Below are 15959 nucleotides of genomic sequence, written 5' to 3'. Positions count from 1 at the left end.
TTAATCATGAGTATTGCAGTTAATCATGACTAGGAGTTGACGTGTACAGTAGCTTCATAAACATCAGTTCAAGAGAACATTGATTTAAAGGATGATGATATTGGTTAATCCCTACTGAGGAGGAATTTGAGATGCGTGACTCCCAGGATACTGGGAGTCTTGGCCCTCTTATAGTCGTCTCCTCCACTCCCGTGTAGAGCGAGCGATCACCGCTGTGCTAGGTTTCCAGATACAGCATATAGTAAAGCAAGCTGACCGAAAGCTTCAACCTTGCAACACACTCTGCCCAGAGGCAGTGAGGGCCTGAGCATAAGCCACCGGGAGTTTTTCCACTGACTTCAGTGAGCTTTGAATTAGGACCTAAAAGATTGGTATTGTACACTCACATCCTAAGCTTTGCGTCTGGAAGCACATTGCACTCCCTGGTAAATCACCAAACGTGCTCGTCCTCTTTCTTTTTGAAATTGTCTAATAGCCTTGTAATTACAGGCTTTTACAGTCTTATTTTGAAAGTGTTATTAAATTATAGTGACATAATATAGTGTTACAAAGGGTGTCAGAGTTATCGGGAGTTGTTTAAACAGCATTTCCTTAGCTGTGCTACATCAAAGCTTTTCAAAAAGAACCAAATCTGCTAGTCTGTTAGTACAGTAGAGTGAAAAACTTTAGGGAGTGGGGGATGGAATCCATTGCTAACCAGTGTGGATAGTTGACTAGAAATTTAGGTGCCTGTAATTTGTTAGTATTGTAAATACACTCAATTGCATATAATTCTGCCTTTTTCATCTGAGATACAGTAATGCATACAAACTTCTACTTCTGCTATCATGGTTTATGCAGTTGCTAGAAACCATTTGATGAAATACAGCTTTGCCTCAGACACTGGTGCACAATTTTAAAAACTAGCAGATGTAACGAAACCCTCACTGTCTTTCTGTTTCAGTAGACTTACCCACATAGTTGTGCGACTGCAGTTAAAATGGGATTTATAGACTGAAAGGAACAACTCATCTCAATGTTCCATATTCTCCTTGCTACTTCCCCATAATATTTATGCATTTTACAGAAGTTTGAATGAGCTACATAACTGACAGCACTAAGTACTCAGTCTGCTCAGAATACAGCTTTGTTTTAAGAATATAATTGACATCCTGAAATCTTAATTTTTTTTTTTTAAAAACCCAGCTTGCCCTTCAATAGCAATATTGGCCTTGCATGTCTGACAATACTCATTTTTGTTATCAAACCAAACAGATTAAATTTACCAACAGTTGGGTGCTAGTACAGTATAACTACCTTTCACCTTTTCTGTTCTGAGTGTTCAATCTGTAGAGCTCAAACAGAACTGCATATGTAGCTATGTGGTACAGCCCAGTGGATTCCCAGTTGAATGGTATATGACCTTCGTAATCAGTACTGTACATGACTAATTAGAGACAGTGATGATTAGAATGTAACTTTTGGGGTAAGAAGTCTGTTTGTTTCTCCATTTGTTGTGTTTGCTCTTTCCAACTGGAGTGCTGGGTCCACTAGCACTGAAGGACCATAAAGATTTGATCTACAAATCATCATTTTTCTAGGAGGAAAATAAGGCACCATGTGAGAGAACTCATTGGTCTTCTATCCTTATTCCAAATGCCAAACAATGTATAGATGAATACAAATAGACAAATGATTAATGCTATTCATGTATTGAGGTTAGCTGAAAATTTGTTACAGAGACTTTTCTGGGTGAAACTGGATGTATCCTTTGAGACGTCCCTTTAGCAGTTATCCTTGTAGTGGCTTTGTGGACTAGCTACTAGCTGTTCTCCCCCCCCCCCCCCCACCCCCACCCCTTTCTTTTACCAAGCTAATAGTTAACACAGTGATGCAGTCCAGGGGATGGAGATGTATGGACATGCTTTGGCTATATTAAGTATAAATACTGACAGCCTTCAGTCGCGTGAAGGATAGGTAGGCATGCCTTTGTCATGCTGTGTTAACATTTCTGATTATGCTATTTTTTAAAAAGCAATCTTCCCCGTTATGTAAAGGCTAGAATGTTCTTTTTAATCAAATAACTCAAAATTGGGTAAAGTATTGACCCATATAAATGTGCCAGACACCTACCTGAGTTGGAATTTTCATTAATTTCCAGATTCTAACTAGTTCCTCTGCAAATTAATCAGAACAGATTTCGACAACTGCTGTTGAAATCTGTGTACATTACTGCCACAGGCGTTCTAAAAGAATTATTTTACAAGGATTTTCCCTTGTATGCCAGAAAAGTGCTCGATTTTATTCCAGCTCAGTTATGATCTGCTGTTTGCTTTTTGAACGTGTGAGGTTAATAGACGCAGCCTTGTGTCATACAGGAGAATTTTATTTGAATTTCTTAATAGTTAGCTGTGAGATCATTTACAATGTCTATCCAGTCCCAATAAAAATGGCCGTACTGGCATTTTATTGAAGAATGCAGCACTTAGTGTCACTGCCTTATGCCTTAAATTGCCTCCGTTTTGTCATCTACCATTATGCAAAAATACATTACTAATAATTATAGTAATTCTGGACTCGGTCACTGTCAGTTGTCATTATTTCCACCAGTACACCTTCAGTACAGAAGAGAGTAATAATCCTGTATCTTATAATTGTTTAAAGGTATAGGAACTTTTGAGTCGTAAAAGGATATAGTATAAACCTAGATGAAGGAGGGGGATGAGGTGCTATTTTATAGAACAGCTTTAATTGTCAAAAATCTGAGTCAAACTCAACTGAGTCTGAGAAGTGTGGTGTCTAACCAGGCACATTGTGCACTCTGATACAATATGTTGTTTGTTTATGGGGTTGGCTCCTCCAGTTGATAAACGTAGTTTTTTAACTGTGCAAAATTGTGACTTTGCCTGTCATTTTGTACAGCAGCAATTTTCTTTAATTATGATGCAACTAAGTGGGAGGAGGAGAAGTCTTTGGAAGATTTCAGCTCACTGTGCTGGGAGGGACCAAACTCAAGGAAACCTCTCTAATCTATATAAACAACTGCTGCATTTTTTATAAATATATGTAAATGTCCTATTGTAATATTTGATCCTGGAAATAAACCAAACTGTTTTCAGTAGCTTCATCTTTTGTTTTTTAGTGGGAACGGTCATGACCCTAGGCCATGTGTGGAGCTCCTGCATTTTCATCAGTTGACAGAATTTTATCTCATTGAGTACATGTACACAGCAATAAAAGACCTGCAGCATTAAGTCTTGGAGCCCGGGTCAGATGACATGGGCTTGCAGGGCTCGGGCTGCAGGGCTAAAAGAAGCAGTGTAGACATTCAATCTTGGGCCGGAGCCTGGGCTCTGACACCCCAAAAAGGGGGAAGCTCTCAGAACCTGGCCTCCAGCCCAAGCCCAGTTGTCTACACCAGTGGTTCTCAACCTGTGAGCTGCTTTCGGCCCTATCAGCACACAGCTGCGACCCCATGTGACATCCTCAGGGCCATAAAGGTAGTATATATATTGTGTGGATGTGGCCAACATAACACATACAGAGCTGCATATTCAACCCACAATGGTAAACAGGTTGAGAACCACTGGTCTACGCTGCTACCTTTTAGCCTTACAGTCCAAGCCCCATGCGCCTGAGTCAGCTGACGCAGGCCTTGGGACTCTCTGCTATGGGTTTTTTATGGCTGTGTAGATGTACCCATTGAGAGTCAATTTCTTGTTCATGTGTGATCTTACAAGGGGGTGGAATTGCCAGAGCTCATATGGGGAGTTAGTCCCCATGTTCATTCTTTCTTTTGCTAATTGCCTCTGAGTGTTAGATGACTTAGCAGAATAATTCAAGGTGTGATAGCTAAATTCCTGCCCCTTGAGGTTATTTACTGTATATAATCAAAAGCTAAATTCATTTACTGTACAAGATGCTATATTAAAAGGGGGCACTTCTTTCTGCAACAGGAATAATATTGTTGCCCTTTAAAGACAGAGTGCAGTAGCTTTAATACCAGGGTCTATGAGCATTTGTTCACAAGGATCCCATTCTTGAGTACACATGCCCAGTGCATCCGAGAATGGATTCTTTTGGCTAGCAGTGTCCATTGTGACCACACCAAGGCCCCAGATGTCCTTGCAACCCCCCATCTGAGAGCATAAGGGCAGAATGGACTTGACTTAGCCCCTCAGCAGTTGCAGGTATGCATCCGAAGAAGTGGGCTGTAGTCCACGAAAGCTTATGCTCTAATAAATTTGTTAGTCCCTAAGGTGCCACAAGTACTCCTGTTCTTTTAGTAGTTTTAGTGTTTAGTGTAGTTAATTTGCCTGTTGACCTAAACCAAGGGAATTTTTTTACTGGTTTTTCATAGATAGTTGCCCCACCCCCATCACCAGGACTCCAGGCTGTTATAGATTAAGCTAAATCTGAGGTTTAAGACATGCCCCTCCAATGATCTTGCCACTCAGTAATGGGCATTCCAAGGGTGTCTAGGCTACAGGCACTACAGCAGCACAGCGATGGCACTGTAGCTATGCTGCTGTAGCACCATAGTATAGTTGCTTTGCACAGTGACAGAAGGGGTTTTTCCATCGCTATGGGAACTCCAACTCCAAGAGCGACAGTAGCTAGGTAGATGAAAGTATTCGTCCATCAACCTAGCTGCATCTATGTTGGGCGTTAGGTTGGCATAGCTATGGTGCTCAGATGTATGATTTTTTTTCCACTGCCTCCCTGGCCACTGCTCTTTCAGCCACTTTTTCCCCAAGTGCACTCAGAAGGCTAGGAATTCCCTTCTAAAGTTATTTTGTCTGGAGCACAGAAGGAAGACCTCATCCCACGTGGGGAGGGATGATATAGCTCAGGCAGCTTCTTCGAGTGATGTGCCTGTGGGTGCTCCACTTCAGGTGTTGGTGCATCCCTGCACCTTTGATCAGAGAATTTCAGCAGCAGTGCCTGTCCCGGATTGTGTATGCATGATCCCGTCTTGCAGCGCCATTGGTGCCTCATCTAGCTCATGCACGACCCAACCTCCTCAGTTCCTTCTCAATCATCCTCTGCCTGAGATGGAGCTCCCAGCGGTGTCACAAAATTAGCTCATTTAGCATTAAAATAGTTTTAGCTTAGTAGTTCAGTTACTTACCTCCTTTTTCCTGTTTTCTTAATTAAAAAAAATAATTTCTTTCAATAGACTAGTTAAGCCCACCCCTGGAATGCACAGACATCTTTCCAGTTATGCCTGGCTTTAAGTGATGTGTTTCATGCCAGGATGCCATGCTGGTGTCAGACGGAGAGATAGACACACTGAGTCCGCTGCTTGAGTGAGTCGCACATCTCTCAAAAATGTGCTCACTACAGCTACCTAAAGGCTTGAGCTAGGAGGTACAGCGATCTGTGCCTCAAGCTTATTTTAATGGAGAAGTCTCTGCAACCAGCTTCAGACCCCAGCCGGCAGACTCCCGATGGACAAAGATCCCTGGAGACCTCACCTTCTTCCCAGAGGAAGACTCATTCCTCTAAAAAATCAACAAGGAAATAAGCAGCAACTTCTCCTCAGGGAGACCTGACCAAAAAGAAACTATCTTCGGCTCAGTCTCTCTCCTCAGTAATGATCACACCATGGCTGAGTACCTATGAGGCTCCAGGATCCTGAGGCACCAGGATCCTCCGGCACCGCCTGCACAATGGCCTCTGCCAATACCCAGCACTCCGGTGCTGACTCGAGGCAAAGGCAAGCCTACCTCCTCTGCCATGACACCATTGACACTGCTTAAGGCAGTGGCATTGAGATCTCCAACACAGGCTACGGCACCACTGCCGGCTCCGCCAGCCTCACTGACGCCATCGGCACCAAAAATGTTATGGACAAAATCATTGGCACTGTCCACTGCGATGCCACAGTCTGTGCCGAAACCACTGCACCACTTCCTTCATCATTAGTATAGTTAATGCTGGACTCATCATCTTTCAGCACCGACATCTCTCCAGTGCACACGGTACCAGAACAACCCATATCACCACTACCCCTTCCAATTTCCAGCAAGGATGAAGAGGTTCAAAAAGAGGATGTCTTTTCTTCATACCATTCCTCTCCTGCCCAACCGGCACCAACATCTGGACCTCTAAGATCAAGGTCATACAGGATATACAGCTGTGGTATGGTCACCCATGCTGTTCCCCACACAATGGCCCTATTGGGATCCCTGGGCTGCCTAGAGAAGGCATTTCAGCAGGCTGCCCAACCCCAATAGTGAGGGGATTAGATCACCACCACCACCACCACCATCAGTGCTTGCAGTGTCAGAGTCCCCTGAGGAGACAGTTGAAGAGAGGGAGGAAATCCTAAAACAAGACACCACACCACCTAAGTTCCCTCTAAAATGCGCAGCGGCATAGCAGGCTATCAAGGGCCATGCAGGTGAGTAGAAGTGCCTCTCCCCCGGTCCTGGACTGCTGCGGTGTGAGAGGGCTGGGGGGAGTTGGTTCTCTCTCTCTCTCTCTCTCTCTTCCCTCCTCCCCTGCCGGAGCATTGGGCAGCCTGCAACCCAAATCCCTCATCCCTGGCCCCACCCCACAGCCCACACCCCCACCCTCAAAGCCCTCACCCCCCTGCACCCCAACCCCCTTCCACACTCTGAACCCCTTGGCCTCACCACTGCCACACATCACCTCCATATTGGTGCACATAACAAAATTCATTCTGCACATGGATGTAAAAAATTAGAGGGAATATTGCTGCTGATGACTTGATGCAATTTAAAGAACTCATTAAATGTGTGGCAGAAGGCTAGAGATCCTTCTTGAGGAGGTACCAGAATCCCAATACAGACTATTGGACATCCTGCAAACCTCCTCGGCCATGAAAATAGTGCTTCCAATCAATGACGTACTAATGGAACCAGCCAAGAACATTTGGCAGACCCTGGCGACAATACCACCCAACTGCAAAAGGGCTGATTTAAAAAAAAAAAAAAAAAAGTGCCCTCCAAAGGCATGGAATTCCTACTTTCCCATCCTATACAAGACTCCCTTATTGTGGAGGCCATCAATCAATGTGATAGGCACTCAGTACAGATCCACTCCCAATGATAAAGAGTGGAGGCGATTGGACCTTTTTGGATGCAAAGTCTACTTATCAGCAACGCTGCAATTTTGGGTGACCAAATATGCGGCATTACTAGCTAAATACAACCACGGCAACTTCTCCAAGCCATGGACTTTATTAACGACATCCCAGAAGACTAGATCAATTTAAATCTATTGTGACTGAAGGTCAGCTTGTACCTCTGCAAACGTCTTAGACAGTGGTGAGATCTACAGCCACCATGGTTGTCATGCACTGGTTGTCATGCATCTTGGCTCCACTCTTCAGGTTTTTCCAGGGGGATGCAATCCATGATGGAGGAAACATAGAATATCAGGGTTGGAAGGGACCTCAGGTCGTCATCTAGTCCAACCCCCTGCTAAAAGCAGGACCAATCCCCAACTAAATCATCCCAGCCAGGGCTTTGTAAAGCCTGACCTTAAAAACCTGTAAGGAAGGAGATTCTACCACCTTCCTAGATAACCCATTCCAGTGCTTCACCACCCTCCTAGTGAAAAAGATTTTCCTAATATCCAACCTAAACCTCCCCCACTGCAATTTGAGACCATTACTCCTTGTTCTGTCATCTGGTACCACTGAGAACAGTCTAGATCTATCCTCTTTGGAACCCCCTTTCAGGTAGTTGAAAGCAGCTATCAAATCCCCCCTCATTCTTCTCTTTTGCAGACTAAATAATCCCAGTTCCCTCAGCCTCTCCTCATAAATCATGTGCCCCAACCCCCTAATCATTTTTGTTGTCCTCCGGTGGACTCTTTCCAATTTTTCCACATTCTTCTTGTAGTGTGGGGCCCAAAACTGGACACACTACTCCAGATGAGGCCTCACCAAAGCCGAATAGAGGGGAATGATCACATCCCTCGATCTGCTGGCAATGCTCCTACTGATACTGCCCAAAATGCCATTAGCCTTCTTGGCAACAAGGGCACACTGTTGACTCATATCCAGCTTCTCGTCCACTGTAACCCCTAGGTCCTTTTGTGCAGAACTGCTGCCTAGCCCCTCGGTCCCTAGTCTGTAGCAGTGCATGGGATTCTTCTGTCCTAAGTGAAGGACTCTGCACTTGTCCTTGTTGAACCTCATCAGATTTCTTTTGGCCCAATCCTCCAATTTGTCTAGCTCCCTCTGTATCCTATCCCTACCCTCCAGCAGTAAACCATCTTCTACACCTCAGTGCCATGGAACAAGTCCTTCTACAACACAGGGGGAAGGGTTTCTTCTCCCATTATTTCTTAACCCAAAAGAAAAAGGAGTATGGATATCCATACTAGATCTTAGAAACCTCAACAAATTTGTGAGGGTCCAGCGGTTCAGGATGGTCAGACTAGTAATGATAATACTATCACTGGAAAAAGGGGACTGGTTTTCAACCCTCGATCTTCAAGATGTCTATTTTCACATAACAATACATCACACTTTCAGGAGGTTCTTCTTGTTTACTCTGGGAACTGATCATTACCAATGCAAGTCCTGTCTTTCAGCCTTTCTTCAGCACCGTGAGTTTTCTCCAAATTTCTCGCAGTAGTAATGGTATACCTGCGCAATAAGGGGTAATAATATTCCCCTATCTGGACGACTGTTTATTAAAAGCTCCCACTCAGACAGATGCCATCTGTTACTCACAGGACGTTTGCCCTTTTCCAGAGTCTGGGATTACAGATAAATGCACAAAAATCAACTCTAAATCCTGTACAATAGTTAGACTTCTTTGGGACCCATCTCAACTCCCTGGAAGCCAAAGCATCTTTACCAACAAAAAGGTTTATTACTATGACCAAGCTTATCTCTTCAGTAATGAACAGTCCACACATATCAGCAATTACCTGTCTCCAAATTTTGGGACACATGGCTGCTACCACATTCATGGTACGACATGCGTGTCTCTACATGCATTGCCTTCAACCTCATACACATGTACCTCACAAACACAGCCTAAACAGATGCCTTACGATGCCAATCAAAGTCAGACTCTCTACATTGGTGGATACAACCCAACAATGTGTGCAGGGGGAAAGGGTTCCTTTCACTCAGGACCCACCCTCAATGATACAACCGATGCATCCTTGATTTGGCTGGGGAGCCCATCTGTAACATCACACAATTCAGGACAAGTGGTCTCCTCCATAGTTAGACATAAATATATTAGAACTCTGTACAGTCCACAACACGTGCCTCCACTTCCTGCCATTGATAAAGAATGAGACAATATGAGTGATGACACATAACTTCGCTTGCATGTTTTATGTAAATTGACAGGGAGGAGCCTGATCCCACTCCCTATGCACCAAAGCCATGAAACTGTGGAATTGGTGTCTTCAACACAATATCAACATCTCAGCCTCCTGCCTTCCAGGCTGCCAGAACACTACAGCAGACACACTGAGTAGGGAATTTTCTCATGATCATGAATGGCAACTGAATGACGTGGTCCTGCAAAACATATTTTAACAATGGGGACACCCATCGTATCAATCTCTTTGCGACATCATAAATCTACAAATGCCAACAGTTCTGCTTGAAAGCAGGTCTTGGACCCCTTCGCAAATGGTAAGCATCACTTCTATATGCATTCCCACTAGGGCTGTCAGTTAATCACAGTTAACTCATGCGATTAACTAAAAAAAATTAATTGCATTTAATCACAGTTTTAATCGCACTGTTAAACAATAGAATACCAATTGAAATTTATAAAATATTTTTGGATGTTTTTCTACATTTTCAAATAAATTAATTTCAGTTACAACACAGAAAACAAAGTGTGCAGTGCTCACTTTATATTTTTATTCAAATATTTACAGTGTAAAAATTATAAACAAAAACAGTATTTTTCAGTGTATCTCATACAAGTACTGTAGTGCAAACTCTTGCAACTTACAAATGTAGATTATTTGTTTGTTTTGTTTTTGAGTGCAGTTATATAACTATGTGAAACTTTAGAGCCTACAAGTACACTCAGTGCTACTTCTTGTTCAGCCAAACAAATTTGTTTACATTTGCAGGAGATAATGCTGCCCGCTTCTTGTTTACAGTGTCACCTGAAAGTGAGAACAGGTGTTCATGTGGCACTGTTGTAGCCGGCGTAGCAAGATATTTACATGCCAGAAGTGCTAAAGAGTCATATGTCCTTTCATGCTTCAGCCACCCTTCCAGAGGAGGTATCCATGCTGATGGATGGGTTCTGCTTGATAACGATCCAAAGCAGTGCGGACTGATGCATGTTCATTTTCATCATCTGAGTCAGATGCCACCAGCAGAAGATTGATTTTCTTTTTTGGTGCTTCGGGTTCTGTAGTTTTCACATTGGAGTGTTGCTCTTTTAAGACTTCTGAAAGCATGCTCCACACCTCATCCGTCTCAAACTTTGGAAGGCACTTCAGATTCTTAAACCTTGGGTCGAGTGCTGTAGCTATCTTTAGAAATCTCACATTGGTATCTTCTTTGTGTTTTGTCAGATCTGCAGTCAAAGTGTTCTTAAAATGAACAACAGATACTGGGTCATCATCCGAGATGGCTATAACATGAAATATATGGCAGAATGCAGGTAAAACAGAGCAGGAGAGACACTATTCTTCCCCAAGGAGTTCAGTCACATATTTAATTAACGCATTATTTTTTTAATAAGAGTCATCAGCATGGAAGCATGTCCTCTGGAATGGTGGGTGATGCATGAAGGGGCATACAAATGTTTAGCATATGTGGAACATAAATACTTTGCAACGCCAGCAACAAAAGTGCCATGAAAACACCTGTTCTCACTTTCAGGTGACATTGTAAATAAGAAGTGGGCAGCATTATCTCCTACAAATGTAAACAAACTTATTTGGCTGAACAAGAAGTAGGACTGAGTGGATTTGTAGGCTCTAAAGTTTTACATTGTTTTGTTTGTGAGTGCAGTTATTTTTTGTGCATAATTCTACAGTACTTGTATTAGGTGAATTGAAAAATACTATTTTGTTTTTACAGTGCAAATATTTGTAATTAAAAATAATATACAAGGAGCACTGTACACTTTGTTTTGTATTGTAATTGAAGTCAATACATTTGAAAATGTAGAAAACATCCAAAATATTTAAATAAATGGTATTCTATTGTTTAACAGCGTGATTTAATTGCAATTCATTTTTTTAGCTGCTTGACAGCCTTAGTTCCCACCGATACCATTATTGAGGATAATTCACAAAATATGTATTGCCAAACCGAAAGACATACTGATAGCCCCAGAGAGATTTTGTATTCTTACCTCATGCATGTGGCACTATGTGCACCATGCACTCTTCTACTCCAACAAGACTTTCTAGCTCAGAACAATGGACAGGTTCGCTATCCCAACTTGGAAAGACTCCACCTGAAAGCGTGGCTCTTACATAGTTCCATCATCACGAGCTAGCCTGTTCAGAACAAGTTAAACACATATCACTGAACAGCAGAAGGTCAACCATTCTTAATACCTACCTACAGAAATGGAAGAGGTTCTACTTATGGTGCCAAAACAACCACATTCCTGCAGTTTTGGCACCTTTACCCTTGATATTGGATTATATCTTGGAACTAAGAGAGTCTAAATTATCCATTAGTTCTCTCAAAGTACATCTAGCGGCTATTACCATCTTCCACTATAAGATTGACAGCGCATCAATATTTGTGCACCCAATTAACAAACACTTTCTTACAAGCATTCAGAATGTTTATCCCAAAATATGTGCACCTATGCAACCATGGGATTTGAACCTGCTATTGCAGTGCCTCACACAGGCCCCATTTGAACCCTGAGTGACATGCTTCCTGGTACACCTTTCAATGATGGTAGTATTCTCAATGGCCATTATGTTGGCCCTCCACATGGGTGAGTTAAAGGCCCTCATGGCATACCTACCTTATACCATTTTTTTTCAAAGACAAGGTCATGTTAAAACAGTGGTCCCCAAACTTTGCATGGTGGAGCCCTCACACACACTCCGGAGCCAGGAGTGGGGCTATGGCTCCCATGGGGGTGGGGGAAACATGGAAAGGGGTAAGGAGGCTGAGGCTGGGTGCCCATCTGGGACCGGAAACAGAGCTGTGGCCGGGTGCGGCGCCGAGGCTGGGGATGCGGCCTGGCACGAGGCCATGGCTGGGGTTGTGGCCAGAGCAGAGCTGGGAGCAAAGTGGGGCTGGCCTGGGCCTCACCATGTCCCCTAGGGGGCCGTGCCCCATAGTTTAGGGACCTCTGCCTTAAGTCCACATCCAGAATTTATACGCAAGATAGCCTCTTTCTTCCTTCCACATAAATCAGCCAATCCATCTCCCTGCATTCTTTCCCAAACCGCACAGGAGCACACAGGCCTCCGTACTACATACTCTGGACATCCGACGTGCCCTAGCATTCTACTTTGACAGAATTAAGCCATTCAGAAGATCTGCGAGACTCTGTCTCGACTACATAACATTCTAAAGGATCTGTTATCTCAACACAGAGACTTATCAAAATGGATCTCATGGTGCATTCACCTATGTTACCAACAAAAGAACCTGCAACCCCCATCAGGCATCAGAACTCATTCCACCAGTTATATAGCAACTTCAGTAGCATTTCTGAACAATGTACCACTTATAGACATATGTAGAGCTGCCACCTGGTCTCCGAACATACATTCACAAAACACTATGCAATAGCCCAGAGCTCTGGTTCAGATTCACTGCTAGGTCTAGCAGTGTTATCTTCACTTGCTCATGAAACGCTGAAGCCCCTTCCCTCCAAAGTGGGGCAGTGATCTACAGTCACCTGAAGTGGAGCACCCACAGGGACAGCACTCAAAGAAGAAGAGAAGGTTACTCCCTGTACAATAACTGATGAGAGGTGTGTCCTTGTGGGTGCTCCACTACTCACTCTCCTCCCCTCTACTTCGGAGTTCAATTTCTGGACTCTACAGTAGAGAAGGAACTGAGGGGATTGGGTCGTGTGTGCGCTAGATGAGGCGCCAAAGGCGCCATGAGACAAGGACCAGGCATGGGCAACCTGGACGGGCACTGCTGCTGAAATTTTCCAATCAAAAGCACAGGGACGCACCAACACCTGAAGTGGAGCACCCGCAGAGACACACATCTTGAAGAACCTCAGGTACTTCACAGGCTGAATAAACTTCTCTCAGTCCTCTCTCCATTCTGTGTTAACTAGGGCCCCAGCCAGCCATGTTTCTGCACCGAACTCCACAGCTCCAGAGTTGTCAACTTTGATCCACTTGTTGACCTCTTCCAGAAGAAATAGGCAGGAGCATCGCTCCAGAGAAGAGACATGGATCCTCTCTCCAGAACCCTCAGACCTGAGCTACATCAGGCCACACGTGTCTCAAGCTCTGCAGCCAATGGCCTAAGATGGGCCCTCGGCACCTCAGTGCCAGTTATGAAATGACTGCCTGCAGTACCAGCTCAGCACTCTGCCTCAGTACCTAGCACGTCTCTGTCTCTTGGTGCCTAGAGCCCATATGGCACCAAGTGCCCTAGGTGTGGGCCTGATACAACAGTGCTAACCCATGTGAATAAAGATTTGACTTTTGTGAAGAAAAAAAATGGAACTTACAATTTATATTTAAATATTTTTTCTTTTTAAAATAAAACTTTAAAATTAAATCTGAATTTAATACAAAATGTTAAGGCCTAAATTTATAATCTCTTACATCATTTAAGTAAAAAATGTCTGCTCTACTCAGGAGCTTCTCTCAGAAACTTTTGAGTTTGAAGACTGCTTTTCTATATAAAGAAAGAATCAGGGGAAAAATATCTACCTTTCAAGGTCAAACTTTATCAGCATCCTACAATAGGTCATGTGCTATATTAAGGGCTTCTATTGTTTAATAAAAAAGAAATTTCCATGTTTAATTAAATTACTCTTATTATCCTAATGCAGCTTGACACAAAGCATGAGCAAAAAGTCAATAGAAAATAGGCAGCATATTCACCATTTTCTAATCTATTAGAAATGTAGAATTAATCTGAAAAGATTGAGCTATGTAATTGCCTAAATAAATGTACACTACAACTATATACCTTCCTAAGTAGCAAAAAGATATACCAAATCTAGTGTAAATGCTCTCTTTAGTTGTAAATCAACATGCTTTAATGGTTATATCAACCAATGAGAGTGCACCTGCCTTTAGAAAACAATTAAAATTTCTGATTTAAATTGAGGCTTTCCATGTGATTTAAATAATTTAAATCGCTGATTTAAATCCTCCACCGTAGTGCTAACTATAACTTTGATCACCAAAAGCATGGTACCCCTCATACAGTGGTAGCGATGTTAGTACTGGTGATTTCCCCTACCCATGTAGAAGGGGAGCAGGCACACCTTAGCACACAGGAAAGGGTAGCCCAGAGGCCATTCTTTGGGCAGGAGAAGGCATGGGTCTTGCAGGGATCAGGCCCCCTCCTCTCCTTATGCTGATCAATCATGGCCCCAGTGGGCACCCTGGGGTATGCAGTCATATGCCCACCAGCCAACATCCTTTTTGCTCCCCTTCCCCTCCACCCCGCCTTCTAGAGTTAGATTCCCTTCCCCAAGAGGTAGAATACAGGTCAGTTAATGCAATCACAAATCAAAGAGAGACAGAAGGAGCATGAGGAGAGGTGCAATGGGTAGAAACAATTGATCCTGGTGGCAATTTTGTCATCCTCTCCTGATCAGACAGTCAATCCCTGACTCATCCAACAGATGACTTTAAGATGTTCCAAGACCTGATGAAATGTGTGGCCAAAGCCCTTGACCTCCTGCTGGAAGCACTGGAAGAGAAGTCACCCCAGCTGCTAGACATGCTGTGCATCCTTCCATGCCTAGTAGACTCACTATGTCCATTGACAAGGGTTTGTTAGAGCCTGTAAAGGACTTGTGGCAGACTCCAGCATCTATATGTACCACTTCTAAAAGGACAGATAGTACAAGGTTTTTCCCAATGGCTTCTAGTACTTTCATTTGCGTCTGGTTCCAGGCTCATTCATTGTAGCGGTTGTTCAGGAAAGATCCAAGCAGCAAGGCCCCCTTAAAACACATTAAGGGAAAAGGACTATAAGAGGCTGGATCTTTTTGGACAGAAAAATGTATTCCTGTGCCAGTGTCCAAATATGCATTTTTGGAAAACCTGGACTGGGATCACCATATGCTAGTGGGTCTGACAGAGTGTCAGCAAAAGATACTGCTTGCAATTCCAGTCCTATCTCCACCACAGCCACCTTCCCTAGCCTTCTTCAGGGACCCCTCTTACAAGATATGATTGAAGCCAGAAGTGGACTTGCTCTGAGATGCAAGAGAAGTGGAGCAGATGCCCTTAGAGTTCAGGGGCAGTGGAGTTATACCATTATCTTCTGATCTCAAAGAAGGAAGTGGGTTGGTGTCCCATTCTGGACCTTCAGTGTCTCAACAGATGTATCCATTGTTTCAAGTTCAGAATAGTGACTCTAGCCTCCATTATTCCCTCATTAGATCCGTAAGACTAGTTTGTGGCTCTTGACCTTCAAGATGCCTGTTTTCAGGCATCTATTCATCCAGCATGTAGGAAATACTTCACATTCCTAGCAGAAAAATCTCACTGCCAATACAGGGCTCTGGCCTTCGGCCTTCCCACAGCACTGAGGGTGTTCACCAAGTGCTTGGCAGTCGTGGTAGCTCATCTAAAGAAACAAGGAATTCAGGTGTACCCATGCTGCTAACCGGCTGACTTAACGAAGATCACACCAATAGGTGAGTAACCTTAGTGCTCTTTGCCTCACCAGGCCTCAAAATCATCAGAGAAAAATTCACCTTACGCTGATTCAAAGCAGAGTTAATAGGAGCAGGCTTGCATTCCAGGTCAGCAAGACCTTACCTTCCTCAGGAAATTCCAAACTGAACCTCGTCAACTAACTCCAAGTGCACCCAAAT

Source organism: Trachemys scripta, chromosome 9 (genome assembly GCF_013100865.1).
Source record: "Trachemys scripta elegans isolate TJP31775 chromosome 9, CAS_Tse_1.0, whole genome shotgun sequence".
NCBI classification, from domain to species: domain Eukaryota; kingdom Metazoa; phylum Chordata; order Testudines; family Emydidae; genus Trachemys; species Trachemys scripta.
Note: the sequence above shows the minus strand (reverse complement) of the source record.